This window comes from Meriones unguiculatus, chromosome 5 (genome assembly GCF_030254825.1).
Source record: "Meriones unguiculatus strain TT.TT164.6M chromosome 5, Bangor_MerUng_6.1, whole genome shotgun sequence".
Classification (NCBI taxonomy): domain Eukaryota; kingdom Metazoa; phylum Chordata; class Mammalia; order Rodentia; family Muridae; genus Meriones; species Meriones unguiculatus.
The window spans coordinates 29,711,586-29,729,936 of record NC_083353.1 but is presented as its reverse complement, the minus strand read 5'-3'; the positions used below and the strand labels follow the sequence as shown (position 1 = coordinate 29,729,936).

Below are 18,351 nucleotides of genomic sequence, written 5' to 3'. Positions count from 1 at the left end.
GAAAACCCCACCTTCTTAGTGCTGGCATTATAGGCATCAACCACCATGGTCATTCCTTTTGACAATTTGAAATGGCCAAATTCTAGGTTGTTCTTTGATAAGGCTGTTATCTTCCCAGTAAACAATTTTGACTTGTTAGTCAGAATTAGTATGCAGTGGGTAAATTACTTTGTGAACAGTGTGAGAACACAATGGAGACTGAAGATATGATGACTGACATGATGGGTTATGACATGAGATGGAGGAGACATTTCTGCCCAAATTGGGGAATGTGAAATAGGAATTATTATTGCTGGCTCCTGAGAAGAGGGAAGAATAAAAGGATGCTCAGAAGTTCTGGTTCAGCAAGTTTTCAAGCTCCTCAGTCCTTCAAAAGGTGTGAATGTGACCTGCACTCTTCAACAGGGATCCATCATCTGCCTTCTCTCCCAGAAGCCTAATCTTTAGAGAAAGCAAGTGAATAATAGCAACTGAATAATGGTATTTAAATAAAATCAACTGAAATAATGGTATTTCAGTTCAACAATTAAATTATCTCCCATCTGTCAAAAAATCCGACCCTGGACCTGTCTTCAGAAGCAGTTTATTCTTTTGATGAGACAATAAAAATATAGGTATAACACAGAGCTATTTTCCCTCTTTCTGGCAGGAGAGGGAAAAGCATAATTGTTTTCAAAATGGTGGTGGACAGGAGCCTCTCCTGTGTGTTTTGTCTAGTTTAGATGGGAGTTTCCACTGTAATAACTTCCTCTACATGCTGAGCAGTAAGTAGTGATGTGCCTTTCTTCTCAGAGGGTGAGTACCTGGCAGCTGATCACAACAAGCCCCTTCTCTCTGGGTTCTTCAATTTGCTGCATCTGGCTTGGAACACGTTGATGTCTACCTTAGGAGGGGTGGGCTAGGAGGGGCACCATCCAATAAACCAGCAAATAAAATGCCATAAGAATTCTCTCAGAGACTAAAATTTTTCAAAGCTCATCATCTGCTTTTATTTATGGACTATTATAGAATTTTGATCTTGGGGTGTCTACTCAATAATGATGGAGCATTTATACACTAAACTCTATCTCATAGAGTCCTGAAGTCTTTGCCCTGTGAGCAAATATGGATTTTAATATATGAGCTAAATTGGGTCTCAGGAAGGATGACTGCTAGGTCATATGATTAACAAGTAGCAAATTTGAGATACAACCTATGAGCTCCACTGCCACAAAGCCCATTCTTCTTTGGGCTGTGCTCTCCCAACTGGTGGGAGAAGGCAGATGTTATCTATTCTAAGTGACAAAATGAGTTTTGAAAAATACAGAAGAAATTTAGCCATTTGTTCTTTATCACATTTCCACTTCTCCCTAAGTCTCAGCATTGTCTGTTATTTTTTCTTTTTCTTTCTTTCTTTCTTTCTTTCTTTCTTTCTTTCTTTCTTTCTTTCTTTTTTTTAAGTGATGAGTGCTCTGTTTGTATGAGTGCTCTGTTTGCAGGTCTGCCTTCATGACAGAGGAGGGTATCAGATCACATTATAGATGATTGTGAACTACCATGTGGGTGCCAGGATTTGAACTCAGGACCTCTGGAAGAACAGCTAGTGCTCTTAACCTCTGAGCCATCTCTCCAGCCCTTGTTCTTTTTTCATTTCCCTTCCCTTTACTTGTTTTCCCCATCTATTTATTTATTTATTTATTTACTCCAGTCTGGTCCCACGTCACTTCCTTCTCTCCTCCCAGTCCCATCTGCATAACCCTACCTCAATTTCTCCCACTCCTTCTCAGCGAAGGCGAGGCTGCCAGGGGTACCAACCCACCCTGGCACTGAAAGTCTTAGCAGGACTAAGCACATCCCCTCCCAGTGAGGTCAAACAAGGCAGCCCAGCTAGGGGAAAATGATCCAAAGGGAGGCAACAGGGTCAGAGACAGCCTCTGCTTCCATTGTTAGGTGACCTACATGATGACCGAGCTGCACATCTGCTACATATATATAGGGAGCTTGGGTCCAGCCCCTGCATACTCTTTGGTTTGTGGTTCAGTCTCTGTGAGCCCCCATGGGCCCAGGCTAGTTTACTCTGTAGGTCTTCTTGTGGTGCCCTTGACCCTCCAGCTTCCTCAGTCTTTCCTTCTATTCTTTCTCCCACTCTTCTGCAAAATGCTTTGAGATCTCATGAAACTTAAAAGCTTTTGCAAGACAAAGGACACTGTCAATAGGACAAAATGGCAGCCTACAGATTGGGAAAAGCTCTTTACCAACTCTACATCCAACAGAGGGATAATATCCAAAACATATTTTAAAAAAACCTCAACAAATTAGACACCCAAAAAACCAAATAACCCAATTAAAAATAGGGTACATAGCCAAGAAGAGAATTCTTAACAGAGGCTAATGGCCAAAAGTCACTTACAGAAATGCTCAGCATCCTTCATCATCAGGGAAATGCAAATCAATACAACTCTGAGATTCCATCTTACCTCCATCAGAATGGCTAAGATAAAAAGTCAAGTGACAACCTACACTGGTGAGGATGTGGAGCAAGGAGAACACCTCTTCATCGCTGGTGGGAGTTCAAACTTGTAGAGCCACTGTGGAAATCAACTTGGGTTTTTTTTTAGAAAAGTGGGAATAGTGCAACCTTAAGACCCAGCTATACCACTCCTGGGCATATACCCAAAAGATGCCCCACCTTCACTTTTCCATTTCCAAAATTAGGATAAATAAGAATTTGATCTTAAGGTAGAAAATGGTGGCCAAAGCATACATCTGCCTGCACAGTGGACTCTAAAGGATGGTTCTTAATGGCCCCTACTCAAAAAAGTACTTCTACATATCTGTCACAGCAACTGAAATTCCCACCATTAGATATAGCCACTTCTTTGGTACGTACCCTTGTGTCTACGTGTTGCTTTGGATGTGATATATGCTCACGTCATTACCTACGTTCCCTAACATCATGCATTTCATAAATGTTCTAATCACAGAATATACTACTATGATTTGATAATAAGCAAACACAAAATCTTCAAGGAAATCCTTTGCATCCAGATAACAGAGTAACTTCTTTGAAATTTGAAAGGTGTTTGAAGCAAGGAAGGAGAATCCTTGGCAGGATGCTATGAGGAAAATCATCTTCAAGTTGAGCTTTCAACTTAGTTGTGTAGAGCAAGAAGATATGATTCCTGGGCAAATATTAAAGAAGGACTAATTTCATTTTAAGTGTTGGGGAACTGTCTTATTTTTCATATTGTTTTGATAAAAAATACTCTGAAAAATGAAAGTCAGTGGAGAAAGGATTTATTATGCCTCATAGTACAAGCTAAAATCCCCCAGGTTGGGAAAATCGAATCAGCAGGAACTTGAGGTGGCTGGCCACATCGTCTTCCCGCACAGGACACAGAGTGGTGCTTCTGCTTAGCTATCTCTCCGTGTAAAGTTCCGGATGCTAACCGAGGAACTATTACCACATATGGCAGCCAAGTATTCCTGCCCAAATTAACATAAGCAAGGCAATCATCCACAGGCATGCCAAGAAATTTTGTTTAGCTCATAACAACATCACAGGAACTTTCCTTGACTACCCAAGGCCAGGAGGTGAGTCCTCATCATATTCTGCTGTCATTGTCTGTCTAACTGCATTATTAAGTGATAAGTATCTTGAAGACATTGATTCAAGAAATAGTTTAAGTGTTAGTCCAGATTTGTAGGAAAATATACAGAATACAATGTCCAAAACTGGTGTTTTTTTTTTTAACTCTTAAATTAGAAATCCTTTGTAGCTCAAACATGAAAAAAGCCAAACACATGATTTGGTAACAGCTGAATACAGTGTAGTCTTCTTTAAGTAGATGGCCTTGGAAGGATACATGCAAAACCAGAAAAATAAATGTTTTAAAATTTTTTTCAAGGACTACTAAAACTTACTTGAAGCCTTTTGGTTTTGTGTCATGAATTAATGTAACTCATAATCCCACTAAAGACCCAAATACATACATACATACACACATGCATATACCCACACAAGAATGAAATTCAAAATGTGGAAAATGTCAGAAAAGTGAAGAATTTGATAAAGTGCAAGAAATGGAGTGTACAAGTCAGAACCGTAAGCAAATGGTTTTTGAGGAGAGTTAAAGGACAGAGGATGACAAGGCAACAAGCAATTTGGTAATGTCTTTTAGGAGCAATGTCTTAAAAAAAAAAAAGAGCAATGTCTTTTCCATGGAAAGTTGAGAAACAAACCAAAAGGGTTCCTTGGATGGAAGACTTCTAGAAAACTTAGTTCAGTGCCTGTTTTGAGTTATCAGGTCACCTTTTTGTCCTGAGTAAAGAAATGGTATCCTGTTTTGACACAATAGCATCTTTGTAGGCCAGCTTGCCACATGAAACTATAATTCCTTCTCCTCAGTAGTCATTGGACAAATCATCATGCTCTCTAGCAAATGGAAATAGATCAAGAAAGCAGCTGCTGATGGACAGAAAAGTCTTGCTGCGATGTGGTTTACCTCCAGGGAGACCATCAGCAAGAATCCAACAGTACTGTGTACTTTGATGCTCTAATGAACCTGCCTGCATGATTGTTTTTTAAAATCCTTGTTAAGTAAATCCTGCTGGACTTGAAAATATGATTATAAAACTTCTACTCTATTTCTTTAAGTAACCTTCTAATTTCAGTTCGCATGAGACTTTGAAACTGACATTTTCTATGTAATTTTCTATGGTTGTACATAGGCAACTTCACATGATTACTCCTGTCAGTCATGCAGATCTGGTACTATGGTACAACTGTCAGAAGAAAGAAAGGATTGAAATGTGAACAGTGAGCCCCTCCTACAAGCAAGCCCTATGGGATTAAATGAGAGGTCAAATTCCTGTGAGGTACAATGAGTATTGTAGAAATATATAGCCTACGTTTATAGCCTACATGTATTTCTACAGTATAGAAAAGATCAACACCACCTTGGAGGAGCTTAGTAGCTGTGTATGAAGACATAGATAGAATGGAAAGATCTACTTTTATGTGTAGCAAGCAAAAATGGCTGCACTGCAGAATGCAGCTCATCCTTCAGAATATGCAGTCCTCATGTTGTGTACTAGAACTATTATTTTCTTGTGTGCTTCTCTTTTCCTCCTACCATATTCCCACTAAATCCATTTTCTTCAGAGCTTGATACACAATTTGTAAGACCAATGTTGGGTCTCATATTTAAAACGCTCAATCCCCATCTTGAAAGGCAAAGAGGATGGACATCTGAAGAAGAAGAAAACAGGAAACAAGCTAGGAACCTTCCACAGAGGGCCTCTGAAAGCCTCTGTCCTGCACACAATCAAAGCAGACACTGAGACTGATGGCCAACTGTTGGGCAGAGTGAATGGAATTTTATGTTAGAAGTGGGAAATAACAAGAGCTGGAGAGGACAGGAACCCCACAAGGAGAGCAACAGAACCAGAAATTTGAACACAGGGACTTCCCAGAGATTCATACTCCAACCAAGGACTATTCATGGAGGTAACCTAGAACCCCTACACAGATGTAGCCCATGGCAGTTCAGTGTCCAAGTGGGTTCCATAGTAATGGGATATAATCTGACATAATCTGATTGGCCTGGCATAATCTGACATAATCTGATTGGCCTGCTCTTTGATCACCTCCCCCTGAGGGGGGAGCAGCCTTACCAGGCCACAGAAGATGACAATGCAGTCACTCCTGATGAGATTTGATAGACTAAGATCAGAAGGAAGGAGAGGAGGACCTCCCCTATCAGTAGACTTGGGGAGGGGCATGCGCGAAGAAGGGGGAGGGAGGGTGGGGTTGGGAGGGGAGGAGGGAGGGGCTTATGGGGGATACAAAGTGAATAAAGTGTAATTAATAAAAAATAAAAAAATTCAGAATTTCAAGATCCTTACAGTAGGGAGTAAACTGGGATCCACCTAAGCGTGGAGCTCTGCATAGGAACACAGCTGCACTACCAGGGAAGCCAGCTCTGCTTCCTTCTGGTGCTCATTTGTGCCAGTTGTTCCCACTCCGGGGGTTCTCCCCTGCACTTCACTGCTTTGCGTGCTCATCTCGTGACTCATGCTTCCACTCCCATTTCAGAAAATCCTAAGTTACCCCATCAGACCAAGGGCTTTTGGGGGGCTTCGGGGTATGATGTCCTGATATTACACTGCTTTGCCGTTTTCCCAATATTTTCCTCTGTTGTTTCCTTTCTAATTATTTGATGACTTACTTAGGGTCTAGTTCTTTCCCCATTGGACTGTAAGCCTCCCAATAAAAGTTCATATGGCTCCACAAACACAACTTGGAACTATAGTTCCAAGAACTCTAATGTCCAGGAACTATAGTTTTGATAAACTATTGAACAGGCTAGATTATCTTAGATTTTTTTAATACACAAAGTCTTTACAAATCTTCAGATCTGCATGATCTAATAGATTCAACTAATACAGCACATGTGTACATGAACACACAACTTAATCGATGAGTGAGATTGAAAACTTTGTTAACAGTATGTATTATAAACTGTCTTATCTAGTTGATTACCAAGTGACTTATCTTTAGAAATCATGCTAAATTTTAAGGATCTAGCTTCATTCTATCATACTTACCTAACCTAATCTTAAGTGAGAGGGAAAAGTAGGCACAGATTAAAATGTATTTCAACAAAACTTGTTGAAATACCATGTTTACCCCAAGTGCTATAGGATAGCTAACAAAATCTCATGTGCCACACAAGACAAACCTCCCTTCAGGCTGATGGTCAGGAGGGCCCAAGAGGCTCTCAACAGAATACAGGTTATTGCTATTGCTATGGGCCTTGGTTGCCTTTCAGAACCCAGGGTAGCATACTATGGCTGAAGTCACCTCACAGCAGACACAGATTTGGGGGAACTGAGATGGAACTGACCTAGAAGCCTCATTCCAGAGACTAACTTTTGGATAATTAGACATCTTTCATTGTATTAGAAGGCACAATATAAACTTCCATGGGAAAAAAGCAATCAGTGTTCCTACTGAGCTGTAAAGCTGACAAGCACAACAATGGCAGGGCTGCCAAGGTGTCCACAATGATGTCATAGAGGCACTTTTATGTACGCTGGGCACTATACACCTAGCCAACTACTATTACTGGAGGTAGACTCTGGCCTCTAGATGAAAGCTCACCACTGCCACTTTTCCAGACCAGTGTAATTTCTAAGTACAATCTGAACACTTTTCCTTATGCCTCCAGATAACTGCAGCTCTCAACTCTCATCAAAGAAGCTTCTTTTTGCAGCAGGCAGAGGCCACTTCAGAGACACACAATGCATCAGAAATCAAAACGACTCTGAGATTTTACCTTACACCTATCAGAATGGCTAAGATAAAAAACTCAAGTGGCAACACATGCTGGAGAGGTTGCAGAGAAAGGGCAACCCTCTTCCATTGCTGGTAGGAATGTAAACTGGTCCAACCACTTTGGAAATCAATCTGGCGCTTTCTCAGACAATTAGGAATACTGCTTCCTCAAGATCCAGCTATACCACTCCTAGGCATATATCCAAAACATGCTCAAGTACACAACAAGGATATTTGCTCAACCATGTTTGTAGCAGCTTTATTCATAATAGCCAGAACCTGGAAGCAACCCAGATGTCCCTCAGTTGAGGAGTGGATACAGAAATTGTGGTACTGTTACACAAAGGAATACTACTCAGCAATTAAAAACAAGGAAATCATGAAATTTGCAGGCAAATGGTGGGAACTAGAAAAGATCATCCTGAGTGAGGTATCCCAGAAACAGAAAGACACATACGGTATATGCTCACTTATATAGACCTATAAGATAGATTAAACATACTGAAATCTACACACCTAAAGAAGATAAACAAGAAAGAGGATGTGGGGTAAGATGATCAATCCTCACTTAGAAAGACAAATGGGATGGACATTGGATGTAGGAGAAAACAAGTAACAGAACAGGAGCCTACCACAGAGGGCCTCTGAAAGACTCTACCTAGTAGTGTATCAAAGCAGATACTAAGACTCATAACCAAACCTTCGGCAGAGTGCAGGGAATCATAAGAAAGAAGGGAGAGTTAATATGACCTGGAGAGAACAGGAGCTCCGCAAGGACCAAATTTATTTGGGCACAGGGGTCTTTTATGGGACTGTTTCTCCAAACAAGGACCATGTATGGATATAACCTATAACCTCTACTCAGATGTAACCCACCGTAGCTCAGTATCCAAGTGGGCTTCCGAGTAAGGGGAACAGGGACTATTTCTGACAGGAACTCAATGGCAGGCTCTTTGACACACCCCACTCCAGGGAGGAGCAGCCCTGCTAGGTCACAGAGGACTTTGCAGCCAGTCCTGAAGATACCTGATAAACCAGGGTCAGATGAAAGGGGAGGAGGTCCTCCCCTATCTGTAGACTTGGAAAGGGGCAGGGAGGAGATGAGGGAGGGAGGATGGGATTGGGAGGGAATGAGGGAGTGGGATATAGCTGGGATACAAAGTTAATAAACTGTAACTAATATTAAAAAAATAAAAAATAAAAAAATAGAGAGATTAAGTCACCATAGGGAGCCTAGCTCCTGTTGTTGCTGCACTTATGGCTTAGGGAACTCCATGAAAGAGGAGTTTGGAAAGGGTGGTGTAAGGGCCAGAAGTTAAGATGCCTGCCAGGAGATAGTGTCTCTAAAACAGGCAGCGAACTGCACCAACTGAAACTCAACACAATGTCTGCCTAAACAAGACCTGCAAGATGACCTCAATACTGACTTGCCAGTGCAAATGGGGGAACTCCCATACAGCCCCTTCCCTAGAGGAAGAGCTACAGAGAATCAGTGGTGGCCGAGAGAGGGAGAATCGGCCTTCTCCAGGACAGGACGTTCGCTTTTTTCCAATCCCAAGTCATCATCCCCAGGCACATGCAAGTATGAGCAACACACACAATGGACTCAGAAGGTGTGTATGTGTGAGTGCGTGAGTGTGTGTAACAACTACAAAAATGCAGGTCGTGAATTCAAAAGGGAGTGGGGAAAAGCTGGGTGGGAATAACCTGGTGGGAAAATGATGTAAATACGATATTCACATATTAAATTCTCAAAAAGAGAAATATATATTAAATCTTTTTGCAGTTACTATAATTACTATTGATAGCAGAATTATTGAGATACCATTAAGTACTATAAGAAAGCTGAATTCCTTTGTAAATTTTACAAGGTTCATGGTGGCTAAATAAAAAAAAAAATCACAATAATTAAACAAGGCTACAACGTCTAGGACCCCGAGACCTTGCCATTTCTGCTATCCTTAAAATGACACCTGTAAGATGTCATTTTGCCTTTTTGGGGTCTCAACTACATCTGGCAAGGAGGCTGACACTTCATGCAGCTCTGGTGTGTGTGTGTGTGTGTGTGTGTGTGTGTGTGTGTGTGTGTGTGTGGTTTGTAGTTTCCACCTACGATTATAAATCAGCGAAACTACTTGCTGAGCGCGTTTTTGTTGTTTGTGTGGTGATCATCTCAGCGCTGGCCACTCTACTGGACAAGCACTGAGGGAGCTCAGCAAGAGGTTCTTACAGGCATTTATGCACACGCGCATGCATTTCATGCACGTATGTACACACGTGTGTGAACAATGAGAATCAAAGAGAAACAGTGTATTAACCTGAGGATGGTAGTGCATTGAAGGAACTGGAGAAAGGGTAGCTGGGTGGGGAGGAGGGAGGGAAGGAGAGAAAAGTGAAAAAATTCTACTTCAATTTAAAAACATGCTCAAAAATGAAATTAACAACGCGATGTGAAAGCAGCGGCTACTGAAGACACTTCCACACATTCTATAAGGCATGCAATGCAGGCCACAGAGAAGAACATTTGCAATTTAAAATATTATTCTCCATAATGAAAATGTAAAGCAGTCATTCTGTTTTATTCAGCATGGCAGGTTAGGAATCCCCGTGAAGCTACACTGCAGCAAAGAGTAGATTAATAATTTAATTTGGTTCAGAACTGGGCAATAGGGTACCACAACCTTTTATTCTGTAACCAGCTGCTGACCCTAATATGGATGAACCAATTATACATCTCTTTTTAATTGTTGGGTGACCCATCTAAAACTCACTAGGAATTTTCATCTTAAACAACACTCACAGTCTGAAATAACCTTAGTTATCCCCTGGTGGAGGTGGTTGATTTGATAGAAGTGCACAAAGGACTTCAGCAAATGGGGGGGAAAACTGCGAGATCATTTTAGGCTGTGTTCTGTAAAAGAACATCTTAATATAATGAGCCTGCTATTCAGGCTCCCCTGGCGGAGCGCAGCCCCCTCAGATAACCCCACACAAAGCAAATACTATTCGTCTGAAGTTACATTTGCTCCTTGTTATCACAACTTATGCCACTTAATTCATTATTCAACGACTTCACTTTCTTGTTTATTAGATGCAAGGTAGCCGCTTATCCCTATAGGCCATGTATGCAAAAGACTGCTTGTAATCCTGTCACTTCAAACCTCTCTAGACTTTTACATTGCTTCAGGAATTAGGAGGAAAGAAGCAAACAATTTAGATTCATTCCTGATGATATTAAATCTGTACACGATGGAAAAAATAAGAAATAAATGCAACCTGAAATTTGTTTATTGGGAGAGTGTCTTTAGATGTTCGTTTACATGGAAACTTATTTATTCGTGTCCTACAATAAATATCGCGAACTGCTCTTTCCACATTAAAGAGAAATACAGTAAATGTATTTGGCTCTTTTTTTTTTTTGGTATAGACTGTCTTAAAAATATTCATTACTGCCTATCAACTATATTTCAAAGATTCAGGCCAGCTTGATCCTCCATGTGCAGAAACAGGAACTACATATGCCTTAAATCTGAGCTCCTGGGTACTGTTTTTATTAGAAGTTACATTTGAAAATGTGTTGATATATTAAAGAAATTAAATCAAGGTATTTAAATATTATTTTTGGCTTTCATCGGCAAGATGTGATAGGTATATTTTGAATGATATAATGTGACTTTGGGCTCTGCACAACAAGCTACAGTGGTCAGATACTTTGATTTGATTTGGTAATCTTATGCTATTAAAATCATTAAAATGTAAATGAATTACTGAATTAAACACACTTCCACTGTGCTCTTAGAGCAATTAATATTGTATAAAATTATCTGCATAATTATACACAGTTATGTTTACATAAAACAACTGGGAGAAGAACTACAAACCAGAGGCTGAATGTAAAATATTTTAGGCTATGTGCTGAAGTCTTCTAAATATGGAAACCTAAGTGCTTGTTGTAGTCCTGGTTGGTGCTTTATATAACTGCACACTGTTCTAAAATGCTTTACTTATTTAAATGCTAAATAACACCATACTTATTTTAAAATTGCATACCAAAAAAAACCCCACACAGAATATATTTTAAACCTATGTGCTTTATTCACAAAGCTAAGAGGCAATTATTTTCTTCAATTAATTTACTTCACCAGCTAACTGTTTGAAATTCCACATTAGTTCATCAATAAGATCCACAGTGAGTGCTTTAGTGTGGCACAGGATATACAGATATACCGAGGACAAAAGACTCAGCATCTTCAGAAAATAGAAGCCATTTAGAGGGAGCCTCACTTCCTGAATAGAGTTGTGACTACTAAAATAATATGTACAAAATCATTACAACCATTCTAATAAAAGAAATACACCTGAAAACTCAAATTCCTGGTGACTGTGGCTATCATTGTAATTACTGCCATTCTTCCAAAATATCACTCAGATTAATACAATGATGAACAAATTGATTCACCTGAATAATTAACCTTTACTGCAGTATTACCTTAGGTACAGATTAATGTTTTCTATTCAACTTAAGACATAAATCTAGCAGGAAAATCACACTCATTAAAAATACTGGAAAAATCAATTATTTCCTGCCACTCTGAGGAGCTAATATCAGTGATTAAGTTGTGCAGTTTTTTTTAAAGCTTATGTTCATCATTGGCACCCATTAAACAAAAACAGCAAACAGAACAAAATGAAATTAACAAAGAGTGCTAATAAAAATACAACTTTTCTGTTGACATCTTAGATATATAACTTTATTCATTATTGTACAACTCTTGGCTTCTTACATGTAGGAGATTTTAAAAAGTCACCCAATGATTTTTATAGTGCAACCGTATGCTAGATAAAGATATTTAAGCTGTCAGTATAAACTGCTTCTGTTTTCATTTTGCATTTAATTTCAATGCCAGACTCAAGGCATAAATTTTTCATCACCTGCAATGCTATGAATAAAAGATTAAAAAAGAACTGAGAAGAAATTCTAACACACGCGGAGCATGCGGCACAATGTGCAGGCGCAGGGTTCATAACTAGATGCTTAATTTCCATCTTCTTTTTTTCAACATCAGGAACGTGATTATTTGGGTTAATATATCACGGAGGTAATTTTTCAGTATTTTATCTCTGCTGAATTCAAGTTTAGCTGGTTTGGGCCACACAGGCCATTCATTCCACTTGAAATCTGCAGCACATGCACTAAGATTTACATGCTACTCGGTTAGTACTGCAGGCTTCTATTATGCTCATATTTCTAGAAAGGAACTATTGCAACATTATATATTTTCTTTTATTCCGTGGAATAGCATGCACATTAACCTTGCCTGGAAGTTCAAAGAACTAAGAATTACTGAAATGGTCCTACTTCATACCAGCTCCTCATTAAGCTTGCTTCATGTTCTCAGTGAAAAGATATAATCAATCCCAAGAGGTGCTGATGTGAGCTCAATGTTAAGGAATGTGTGTGTGTGTGTGTGTGTGTAGGTAGATAGGCATATGTAACTTAATGTATGTCTACATAATGTCATGTATGTGTAACTTAAGACTTTCTGTAGCACAGTGCATCTTCACTAACACCTCATTACCTCTCACAGGACTCAGACAAGAACATTTTCTCATTGTTGCCAATAGACTATGGTTGAGCAAGAGATGCACAGGCTCCCCCCTAGTCTCGTCAGGACTACCCTGGGTTTCCTGGCCTTGCTATTCTGAGACAATCTGAGCTGCCTGAAGTCGACAGGCTTGTTGAGGACAGCAGGAGATATTGACTCTAAGGCCAGCTTATTTTCTTTGTCTGTGATTATTCAGCCCAGTGTTTATGACTCAATATTAAATCTAGGAAAAGCACCTTCTGATGCATTCTCATCAATTTGCTCTGCTGGTTAGCTGATAATGCTAACGAAATCACTGTGTTTGGTCCACTTTCGGGCAAGCTTGTTGGAGGCTGGTCTAATGCTAATTACTGGCACTCAACATCTGGTGACTGCCTACCAGGTATACTCATTCTTATTTGTGTAAACCTGCCGAAAACATCATACCTGATTGGTTCATTAAATGGCCTATACCTGGGCAGGGCAGAATGGGGTAGGTATGGCTGGGTTCTGGGCTTTTGAGGATGGAAGAATCACAAGAATCATGGGACAGACAGATGGGAAGAGAGGAGGAAGTAGGAGGCCACCCTTGGTTAGTGTGGAGAAAAAAAAAAAAACAGGTGGGACTTGAGAAAGGACTCCAATGATGGCGTGGAAAGTCCCAGATAAAAAAATAAAAACAACTACTATGGGATTGTGCATAAAAGGTAGTCCAAGTTAGGAGGAGTAAGGTGGATGGCAGTGGATGGGGCTGGGAGATGCATGGTGAGGTGCTTCTGACAATGTAGGTAAAGTGTCTGCTCGGCCCAAGGTGAATAAGGCAATTATAAATGTAACAGGTGTCTGTGTTTATTATTTGTGATGGTGATAAATAATACCACTATTATAATCACAGGGCAAATGATAATATATAGCCCAACACTTTTTTTTAAAATTTACTATAACACAGGCTGCTTAGGTTTATTTTGTGGTCATACTGATAGCTCACCCTCCTTGGTTTGCTAAATGCTGCTGGTCACCATACTAACTAGATCAGAGAATATAAGTCGATCATCGCAAACCCATCTCTGATATTAGGCTGCAGACGGCATCAGTATTCTTTTGTGAGTGCTATCCAAAAAATGAGGCCTTCTCCTCTTTCTTTCTCCCTCCCCTCTCATTCTTTCTCTCTCTCTTCTCTCATTCTCTCTCTTCCTTATTGTTTATGACAGTAAGACAAATACCAATATATCTTCCAAACAGTTAATATCCTTTTATTATGTTGACTTCATACTATCTCTGCAGTGTTGGCAAATTTATGTAACATAAAAAAGCTCAAAAGTGAGAGATTAAGTCACTTGCCTGAGTTCACACAAAAAAGTCAGGGGCATTTTCCAGGTTAGAATCCCTGTCTTGTCTGCCTTGGTCCACTGTGATGCTGATGAGCCAGAGGCCACTATATTATCACATTATTTTTCATTATGCTAGAGGACATGAGGGCATAGGGACTCAAGGATTACAGATGTATCTCCATTTACGCAAACACAAATGTATGGACGTTTAGACTTGCTGAACAGATAAATTAGGTCTCACGTATCACTTAGTCAATGCCATTTCTTTTTGCCATTAGTCACTTTTGCCCCAACTTTCTAAGTAGATGGATAGAATAGGAAACACACTTTATATGTCTTTGAAACCACGGTGGGCATTAATAAATATTTATTTGTGAGAGTGATGTTTGATCGGAAGGCAATCATGGACTATAAGACTTCATATTCTGTGGAAATAATGGAAACAGTAGATGAGTTAAAACTCATGGTGTTAGGCTGTAGTGGACTTGTCCTTAAGCAATCTTAAAATGCTATATTATATGAAAAAGACATAAAATCAACTAAAATATAGCATGGACTCCAAACATGATGAGTATCTATAGACATGATGTACAAAAGGAAGGGGAAGAATGTCTAAACAGCAGGGTAGGAGAGGCAGCTTGGGGCATCCATGGAAGATGGCGACTTCTGTGGGAACACAGTGCTACCCTGTCAGTGGAAATGTAGTGTGTGCAATCAGCTGCTCAGTGCTCCAGAATAAAAATGCACATGATGGCGATGGGAAAATGTACTCCTCGTTTATAAAATTATTATTAAGAAGATATTTTACAGCTATTGCTTTACTCATGCCTGAAGTGATCTTATCTGGTATAGAATTGATTTGCCTTGAACTTTCCAGAAATATCAATGTGCACATAGAAGATTTCCTCTCAAGGGACTGACTTGAACCTGAGTCTGTTAGTAAAGGGTGAAGTGGATTGTCGAAGTGTCTATAAAATGAGGATCTGTTTTGAAAACTGCTCTTCAAATTCAAGGTTGAATATGCATGTTTCTTGGAGATAAATATCACAAGGTTTTACCTTGATACAGTTCCCTCTTTCCTATTCCCATCTATTCTGCCATCACATCTTTGGACATTGGAACCCTTCAGAAAATGATGATTTGAAATCTGTAGAGATGTCCTATTATTAACTACTAGGGTAGTTTGTATGCATAAGAAAAATCGTTTTTCTTATATATAAATATCCTGAAAATATTTTTAGAATTTACAAATTCATTGCTCACCTGTTACAAGCTAGATAAAATAGAATTACGTAATGTTTATTCTCAGGTAAAATACAGCACTTGATTGCATGCTGTTTATATTTATGGAATACTTTTAGTGGTTTTTAATTTTTATCTTCTGACTCTGAATAGAACATATTCATTCAGTAATGGATAAGTGCTTTAGTTTATCTGAGCTTTGATGATAATTTGTTTTCTTCACTATCCAACTTGCCCAATTACTTTTACATAAAGGGTGGGAGAATATGCTTCTAATCATGGATAGTTGGTGCTCTGTAACACTGTTTTGCTCAGGGATGGCCTCTTCCTATAAGATAAAGCCCAGGAGGCACGAAGGTTCTCAAGCGGCTCAGAAGTAGACACACAGTTGATATGTTCCTGGTCACAGAACACTTAGAACTTCAAAAGAATTCTTGTTGCCAGGAAGAGGTAGGAACCAGGGCTCATGCTCACTTGCAGCAAGTTTGTATTCATTGTTGTGTAATAATTTGAGATCTGTCTCGTTCAACTTAATCACAGTATGAATCTGTGGGATACGCAAATGAATGAAACGCACTGAATTTTCTTATCAAAAGAGAAAAAATGAGAAACACGGGGAGAGATTATGACGGGAAGTAAAATATTTGCCTTTTCTTGCAATGTAAGATATAAACAAATCCACTTCCTAAAAGAAATTTGATGGAGTCCTTAGACATAGCGTGCTAGTCTAGAAGACTTAATATCCTTTTTTTGGGTTTAAGATCTCTTTATCATGCACTTCTAGGAGATATCAAATAATTACTTTTATTGAGCTGTCAATCAAATACATTACTTAAAACACAGGCTATGCTTTACTAGTCTGCCTTTTTAAGCAAATATTTGAAATAAAATACTCTGAACATACACACAAATACATATGCAGGCGGTAACAAGCACATCAGCAAAGTCTTCCTTCTTAGATTAGTGCCAGCAAATTAGTATTGCTCAAAATCTCTGAAATAAATGTCCCGTATCATCGCTAAACTAGTTGCTAAACTCAGTCCGATCTGAAGTGTTTCTTAACACATCTCAGATAGTTTTTGTTTTTGGAGACAGGGTTTCTCTGAGTAGCCTTGGCTGTCCTGGACTCACACTGTAGGCAAGGCTGGCCTCGAACTCACACAGATCCACTTGCTTCTGCCTCCCTGAGTGTTAGGATTATAGGAATTTGCCACCGTGCCCGGAGTGCGGTTTTTTGTTTTGTTTTAAATGTAAGCTCTTACCAATCCTAGATCCCTGCAGATATAATTGCTGGGAAAGGGCTCCAGGGTGCGGAGGATAACAAATACAGAGTTAACTCACAAGCCTGTAAGCCTGAAAAATCTGAAAAGAGAGAATATTTTCAGTCCTTAACACTCTGGGCTTTCAAAATTCTACCCTGTCTATAGAATGTGCAGGGATAAAGACACAGCAGAGAAAGAGGATTTGGCCAACCATGACTGCTCCAACCTGAGACCCACCCCATGGGAGAGAGCCTGAAACTATTAACGACACTCTGCTATGCTTGCAGGAGCCTAGCATGACTGCCCTGTGAGAGGCTCTACCCAGCAGTAATCAAAACAGGTGCTGAGACCCACAAACAAGCATTAGGCAGACCTAGGGGAGTCTTGTAGAGGAGTGTGGGGGGAAAACAGACGGTCCCAGAGGGGACAAGAAACCCAAGAAGACCAACAGTCTAAACTAACCAAGGCCCATAGGGGATTACAGAGACTGAAGCACCAACCAAAGAGCATGAATGGACTGGACCTTGGCTCACAACACATATGTAACTGATGGGCAGCTTGGTCCTCAAGTGGGTCCCCTAGCAACAAGGGCAGTGTGTATCTGACATGGACTCAGGTGACTCCTTTTAGATCACTTTTCCCCAGCTGGCTGCCTTCTCTGGCCTCAACAGAAGACGATGTAGTAAGACCTGATGCGACTTGACCGGCTGGGGTGGGTTTGTAATGGTGCAGGGGTCTCCGCCCTTTTCAGAGGAGAGAGAGAATCGGGAAAGGGGCAGAGGGTGGGACCAGGAAAAGAGAAGGGAGGGGCCTGTGATCCGGATGTAAAATGAATAAATAAATAAAATTATTAAAACAAAACCTCTGAAGGTATCTCCATCCCCGATCTCAAGCTGTACTACAGAGCAATAGTAATAAAAACTGCATGGTATTGTCATAGAAACAGAAAGGAGGATCAATGGAACCGAATAGAAGACCCAGAAATAAGCCCACACACCTATGAATACTTGATTTTTTGACAAAGAAGCTAAAACCATTCAATGGAAAAAAGACAGCATCTTCAACAAATGGTGCTGGTCTAACTGGATATCTATATGTAGAAAACTGCAAATAGATCCATACTTATCACCCTGCACAAAACTAAAGTCCAAGTGGATCAAAGACCTCAACCTGAAACTAGATACTCTAAATAGGTTAGAAGAAAAAGTGGGGAACAGCCTAGAACTCATTGGCACAGGAGACAACTTCCTGAACAGAACACCAACAGCACAGGCTCTAAGAGCAACAATCAATAAATGGGACCTCATGAAACTGAAAAGCTTCTGTAAAGCAAAGGACACTGTCATCAGAACAAAACGACAGCCTACAACAGACTGGGAAAAGATCGTCACCAACCCTATATCTGACAGAGGGCTGATATCCAGAGGAAAGAACTAAAGAAGTTAAAAATCAAGTAATCCAATTAAAAAATGGTGTATAGAGCTAAACAGATAACTCTCTGTAGAGGAATATAGAATGGCAGAGAAACACTTAAAGAAATGCTCAACATCCTTAGCCATCAGGGAGATGCAAATCAAAACGACACTGAGATTTCACCTTACACCCATCAGAAT

The 18,351-nt window shown here is 39.9% G+C and overlaps 1 protein-coding gene across 3 annotated transcripts in view; it reads right to left on the bottom strand.

Moving 5' to 3' along the window:
* Kiaa0825 (KIAA0825 ortholog) overlaps positions 1–18,351 on the bottom strand; it is a 427,987-nt gene that overhangs the window by 96,098 nt on the left and 313,538 nt on the right. The window lies entirely within an intron of this gene.